Source organism: Meleagris gallopavo, chromosome 3 (genome assembly GCF_905368555.1).
Source record: "Meleagris gallopavo chromosome 3, MGAL_WU_HG_1.1, whole genome shotgun sequence".
Classification (NCBI taxonomy): Eukaryota; Metazoa; Chordata; class Aves; order Galliformes; family Phasianidae; genus Meleagris; species Meleagris gallopavo.
The window spans coordinates 92,005,000-92,012,365 of record NC_139406.1 but is presented as its reverse complement, the minus strand read 5'-3'; the positions used below and the strand labels follow the sequence as shown (position 1 = coordinate 92,012,365).

General features: G+C 43.0%; 1 pseudogene; it reads right to left on the bottom strand.

Moving 5' to 3' along the window:
* Nucleotides 1-6,169: 6,169 nt before the first annotated feature.
* LOC100540274 (small ribosomal subunit protein eS6 pseudogene) lies at nucleotides 6,170-6,964 on the bottom strand (annotated as a pseudogene).
* Nucleotides 6,965-7,366: the final 402 nt, after the last annotated feature.

The window sequence follows — 7,366 nt, the reverse complement described above, 5'->3', positions numbered from 1 at the left end:
CCTCCTCTAAGCTAAATAAGTCCAGCTCCCACAGCCTACCTACACAGGAGAGGCACTCCAGCCCTCTGATCATCATCGTAACCCTACCCTGGACTTGCTCCAACAGTTACACATCTTTTCTTAGCTGGGGATCCCAGGCCTGAATGCAGTACTCCAGATGGGTCCTCACAAGGGCAGAGCTGAGGGGGACAATTCCTTCTCTCTCTCTGCTGGCCTCCTCTCTTTTGATGCAGATCAGCATACTGTTGCCTTCCAGGCTGCTGTTCTGGCTCACATCCAGCTTTTTGTCTACCTGAATCTCCAATCATCAGGGACTTTACCTGACAGTCACAATTTTTCAGATATAATGGAAAGTAGCTTGGCAACCACATTAGCCAGCTCCTTCAGAACCCTGGAATGCATCTTGTCCAGTCTCATAAACTTACACATATTCAGCCTTGTGAGTCGGTCTCAGACTTTCTCCACTCTTACTCTGGAAGGGATTTCAGTCCCCTGACTCCTGCCTTGTTTCAGGGACATAAGAGGTGTGAAAAGCCTGGCTACCAGCAAAGACTGAGTCAAAGAACTCGTTGAGTACCTCAGCTTTCTCCATGTCTGTTATAGGCAGTTTTCCCTTCCCATTTGTTAAACTCTCTTTTGCCTATGTACCAATAGAATCCCTTGTTATTTTTCACATTCCTCATCAAGTTTAGTTCCATCTACACCTTGGCTTTTGTGATTCCACCTCTGCATGTCCTGACAGCATCCTTGTATTCTTCCCATGCCACTTATCCCTGCTTCCACTGCCTGTACATGTACTTCTTATCCCTCAGTTTGACCAGTAGGCCCTTGCTCAATCATGTCAATTCCTTGCCTTCTCTGCTCGATTTCTTATGCAGAGGGATGGAGTGCTCTTGTGGTCTCAGAAAGGTGTCCATAAAGTGCTGCCAGCTCTGTTTCATTCGTATGTGCCTAAGGACAGTTTCCCAGAGGATCTCATTCAATGAATCTTTAAACAGATGAAAGTTTTCTCAGGATCCTGATTCCACTCTTTTCCAGGCCCATATTCCTGGCACTGAGGGACATGGTTTAGTGGACATGACAGCAATGTGTTGACAGTTGGACTTGATGATCCCAGTCATCTTTTCCAACCTTAATCACTCTTTGACTCTATGATAATTTGATGAGACCATGATCAGTACACTCCAGCCTGCCTCCAGTCTTAACATCTTAAATGATCATCTTTGCATTGGTGAGCATCAGGTCCAATAATGCTTTGCCACTGGTTGGTCTGTCCAATGCCTAGTCCAATAAGTTATCCTCAAAAGACTCAATGAGTCTCCTGAGTTGCTTACATCTTGCTGTGTTGCTTTCTCAGCAGATATCTAGGTGGTTGAAATCCTCTATCAGAATGAAGGCACTTGAGTGTGACACCTTCTGTAGTTGAAGCAATAACATCTGCCAAGTTGTCCTAGAGTAGTATAGTATTATAAAGGCAACACACATAGTGCCATACCTTTACAACAAGTAGGCCAAACTTAGATACCAAGATGTTAGCAATTGCCAACAGGCAGACATAACAGGAAGGGAAGGAGGGAGGGAGGAAGGAAGGGAGGGAAGGAGGGAGGGAGGGAAGGAGGAAGGAGGGAAGGAGGAAGGAGGGAGGAAGGAGGGAGGGAGGGAGGGAGGGAGGAAGGAAGGAAGGAAGGAAGGAAGGAAGGAAGGAAGGAAGGAAGGAAGAGTAAAAGTCCTAAAACCAAGGAGATTGCTGCTTAACAGAAAGTCTCAACTATCTCCGTGACCAAGATTGAAAACCACATCTTTCAGCCTGAGCCTATCTGGACATGGTATTAATCTGTTAGTACTTTGTGAAAACTTCTTATTCCTTTCCATTTTTAATTAAAAAAAGTAATAATAATAAAATCAGAGAAACAGAAAATATCGTTCTTATTTTTGTCTTTCTTTTTAAATATATTTCCCTTTTAAATGGGCACAAACAAAAAAAAAATACCCTAAGTGAAAAAAGATTTGTCTGGAGCTACTGGATCATTAAATTATTAGAGGTGCTTCAGTTTTTGCATCTGTTTGGTGACACTGAAATATAATTATTTTTTTTTAATCTACCACAGACTAGTCACATCTCACTATCAAGAAGACCACACCTCATGCATCTGGACTCTCCCAACTTCTGCTCTTGTCTCACTGGCTGAAATCTCAGCTCACTAAGAGGATTGCTTCAATGTACACATCTTTTCTGCTGATGTTGTCTTATCCCTTGTCTCTAGTGGGATGTATTATCTTTATCTCTTCTCAGAGCACTTGAAATGAGGGGAAAGCTGTTGAAAATAAATTAGACAAAAATAAACTCCAATTGGAAATGCTAAGTACTGCATGTTCCTTCTTTAGGGAGAAGAAATATTTCATTCACATTCCTGAAACAGGACTTGGGATCGTTTCAAGTGTTGTGACTTTTTAAAAATCATCCAGAAATAGTAAGTAAGTGGTATATAAATTCTTAGTTTTCTCATATGATAAGGAATACGTTCATTACTAATATAAAGTTTTCCATTCTAACTATCAACTTAATCAGATCTGGTTTAATCATTAGCTCACATATCTGCATATTACATACATTTTTTGTCAATTACATTTTTGACTGGTCATTACTGACTACCTGAGCACATCTCAGCCTTACTTGATAACAATATGCTTGATATGTTGGTACACCTTTCAAAAATTTAATGAGGTCTTTTGTCCTCTTTTTAGTGCCTGAAATCTTTTGTCATGGTACTCACAAGTCATTCCCATCTCATATTTTGGTAAGTGACAAGCTCTGACCTTTGAGTTTCTGATAAGTCCCACTCATTTCATTGATATCCAGGCACACATACTCATTTTTCACTTTGGACCAGCTGGCAGATCTCCTTCAGACTGTGGCTGGGGAGCACTCCAGGTTCTCAGACCTGTCAGCTTACATATTGAATAAGAGAGTCATTCTGCCAACTCTCACCTCACATCACCCAGCAGCCCAGCCAGCAGCCTGCTCACTTCCAGCAGTGTCCTGCTTCTGCACCTCAACCATCGTGAGGCCTCAAACAGAAATGACCTATGACTGGTAGGTGGCCAATGAATACACTTTTTTTCCTTTGACAGAACCATGGAAAACAACTGTGGCTGTTGCTGAGTGAGCATCCAGCAGGCTGGTCAAAGATCTTCACCTTTTAACTTCTCTAATCAATAATGCTTGTTCTCCCACTTCTGACTACTCCGAATAGTGGAGATGAGCATAGACATTCAGGGCTCTCCCTTCAACTCTCTGTACTGTTGTTTTTCTCTCAACTTTATTTCTTCTCTTGGAAGCCTCTCTTCACCCCTTCTTTCATTGTCATTCAAAATAACAAGCCTTGGTTTCGCTTACTGTATGAGACAATTTGAACTGCCTCTATCTTCCCTACAGTGCCATAACCACTGTTTCTAAAGAGAAATTCTGACTGCCAGAAGTGTGGCTCAGATCCTAACCATGGGCAGGAACTCCTCCTTCCTACTCGTTTTTTTTTCCCTGGGGAATGCATTATCTTAGGTCATGGGAATAGCCCCACTTCTTTTCAGAGCAAATCCTGAATTCTGCTATTTTTTTTTAATTGATCTTTATTCAAGAAGAATCATAGGAGCGTAGAATCATTTGAGATAGAAGAGACCTTTAAAGGTCATCTAGTCAAACTCCACTGCAATGAACAGAAACATCTACAACTAGATCAGGTTGCTCGGAGAAGACTGGATGGTCTATTTACAACAAACATGAGAAAGCATCTTCTAAACTCTGGATCATACACTTCATTAGAAGAAGTGCAAATTAGGAATAAAAAACAGACAACAAGAACAAGATTTCTATTTCCAAAGTAGCACTCAGCACATTTAAGCAAATTCATACAGGCAGCTTCAAAACAAATGGTTGATTAAATTAAATCAAATTAAATAAACAAAAGAAACAAAGGGAAAAGCACAGCTATGAATTTGGCTCTGTAACTGGTACTACTGCTCAGGAAGGAGAGAATAATTTAAATTTTAAAAAGGATACTATTTGTCAGGGTGGTTCCATTTGAACAGATCTATTCTGTAGATGATACATTGCCAGATCTCTTCTTTGTGAAGCCAACAGGGAAACTCAGTGCTGTTTTACCAGCCCTTTGATATGGTGAGGCTGAGACATATTGACATGAATCATAGAATCATAGACTCATAGATTCATTAAGGTTGGAAAATACCTCTAAAATCATCTAGTCCAATCATCAACCTGTCACCAACATGCCCAACTAACCATGTCCCTAAGTACCACATCAACATTTTTCTTGAACATATCCAGGGACAGTAACTCCATCAACTTCCTGGGCAGCCTGTTCCAGTGCCCAACTACTCCTTCAGAGAAGCTTTTCCTAATATCCAGTCTGAATTGTGCGAATTCACCCAGCCTTATGACTCCTATCTATCTCAGCTTCCCTGGTTGCTTAATCAATTTTCTCCTTCATTACATAATGTCTGTGGAACAATTCTCCTTCGTTAATGAAAATAAGTGTCCATCTGAGGTTCTTCATTATGTTATGACCCTTCCAGGATGATTTCTGTTCCCCTGCCCTTTTCTCCTCAAAGACAGTCATAGTAAAATGTTACTGGTGGCCCAAACTATTCTTGATCCAACTCATCAATATTAATTAGAGAGGAATCCATCAGCATTGATGAGAAAAACACTCACATTAGCACACAAATGAACACAAAATGAAAATCAAAGTGGACAGCCCTGTGGACTAGGATGTAACAATCACCTTTGCAAGTCTGAACACTTCTGAAAAGGAAGAAATGAATATTTTGATTATAAGACTCCCAAATAATATTCATAAGCTGCAGAATATAATGGAGATATATTTTCTACAGAATTACGTGTGCTATGTTTTGTAAACAAGCCTACCACAATAGTCTCAGTTTTCTTCCAATGTACAGAATTATCTCCACCTACTGAGATATATGCAGGTCCTCTCCAAGCCCCAAGCCTGGCAATACATCCGCAGAATCACAGAATCACAGAATGGCCAGGGTTGGAAGGGGCCTCAAGGATCAGGAATCTCCAACCCCCCTGCCACATGCAGGGCCACCAACCTCCCCATTTAATACTAGACCAGGCTGCCCAGGGTCCCATCCAATCTGGCCTTGAAAACCTCCAAGGACAGGGCATCCATAACCTCTCTGGGCAGCCTGTTCCAGTACCTCACCACTCTCTCTGCAAAGAATTTTCCCCTGACATCCAACCTAAATCTTCCCTCCCTCAACTTAAAACCACTTCCCCTTGTCCTGCAGTTAACAACCCTTTTGAAGAGTTCACTCCCCTCCTGTTTGTAGGCTTCCTTTAGGTACTGAAAGGCTGCAATGAGGTCACCCCGCAGCCTTCTTTTCTCCAGGCTGAACAAGCCCAGCTCCCTCAGCCTGTCCTCATAGGGGAGGTGCTCCAGTCCCCTGATCATCTTTGTGGCCCTCCTCTAGACTTTCTCCAACAGTTCCCCGTCTTTCTTGTACTGGGGGCTCCAGACCTGGACACAGTACTCCAGATGAGGCCTCACAAGAGCAGAGTAGAGGGGGATAATCACCTCCCTGTCCCTGCTGGCCACCACTCTTTTGATGGAGCCCAGGATACCATTTGCCTTCCAAGCCGCAAGGACACATTGCTGGCTCATGTTAAGCTTTTCATCTATCAAGACCCCCAGGTCCTTCTCTACAGGGCTGCTCTCAAGGACTGCTCTTTCTGGTCTGTATGGATGCCTGGGATTCCTCCGGCCCAAGTACAAAACTCTGCACTTTGCCATGTTGAACCTCATCAGGTTCACCTGAGCCCACCTTTCCAGCCTGTCGAGGTCCCTCTGAATGGCATCATTCCTTCTACCTTGTCATAGAATCATAGAATCATAGAATCACAAGGTTGGAAACGACCTGTAAGATCATCTAGTCCAACCGTCTTCTCATTACCACTGCTATCACAAACTAAACCGTATCTCGTAGCTCCTCATCCAGATGCCTCTTGAACACTGCCAGAGATGGCAACTCCACCACCTCCCTTGGCAGGCCATTCCAGTGCCTGACCACTCCCTGAGAGAAAAAGTTTCTCTCCTTTTTTTTTTTTGTTGTTGTTGTTGTTTTGTTTTGTTTTGTTTTGTTTTTAACCACAAAAGGGTTTTATTTTCAATATCATGTACATCTTTACTTCTAACTTGACTCAGATTTAGATGTAGAAGCTCTCAATGAAGAAAGTCAGCGTCTCTTAGCAATCTGCTCCTGGCGTTTTTCCTTGGCCTCCTTTATTCTCTTCGCCAAGAGTTTAGCATAATTTGCTGCCTCCTCCTTGTTCTTCTTAGTGCACTGCTTCTTCAGGGCAATACGTCTGCACTTATGTTGCAGAACTCGAGGAGTCACCAGTTGCTGGATCTTTGGAGCCTTGGTCCTAGTTTTCTTGCCCTCTTTATTCAGAGGTTTCCTCAACATACTGGCAAACATCATCTTCCTTAGAGAGATTGAACAGCTTGCAGATCCTGCTAGCTCTCTTGGGACTAAGACAATAAGGCACAGTTGTGTCTGTCAGCCCTGGAATATCCTTTTCACTCTTTTTCACAATGACCAAGTTCAGAACACTCAAGTTGGCGCCAACAATGCAACCCCGAACAGATTTGTGTTTTCTCTCTCCAGGTCTCCTGGGGCAGTAGCAGGAATGGCTCTTGCTGAGCAGAACGCGGACATGTCCATGAGCAACCTTGCTTCATAGGGAAGCCTTGTTTGTCATTGCCACCACTGATCCGGACAACATGCCCTTCCACTCCTCGCCAAGAGAGTGAGCCACAACCTCCGTGGCAATTCGCTTCCCATAGAATGTTCTCAGCTTGTGCTCATCATCCACTTCAATAAGCTTCTGGCAGTCAGTGACTGGGAAAGAGATGTTGAGTTTCATCCTCACTGAGCTGCACCGCCACACAAAAACTGCATCACTTCTCAGATAACAACACCTACAACCCTCTACATCCCTAAAACACCCCTGATTTTTCCAGTTTTTTCCTGGTAACCCCTGATCTGCCATCCAAACTATTTCTAAGTCTTCTAATTTTCCCTCATTACAGCATAAGAGGCAGCAATACCATTATGTCATCACCATGCTCAAGCACTGAAGGACATGCCATCAGGCAAAGTCTGATTTCGTGACGACACTCTGCCCTCCGTAGGCTTACATATGTATTCTTTCTCTTCCAGTACGTTTCTAAGAACAAATTCTTGGAACTCTGAGTCATTCTTTCAGTCTCATTGAAACTGGCAAGCTGATGGATACAATACGAGGAGGGAGAAGTGGGATTGACAG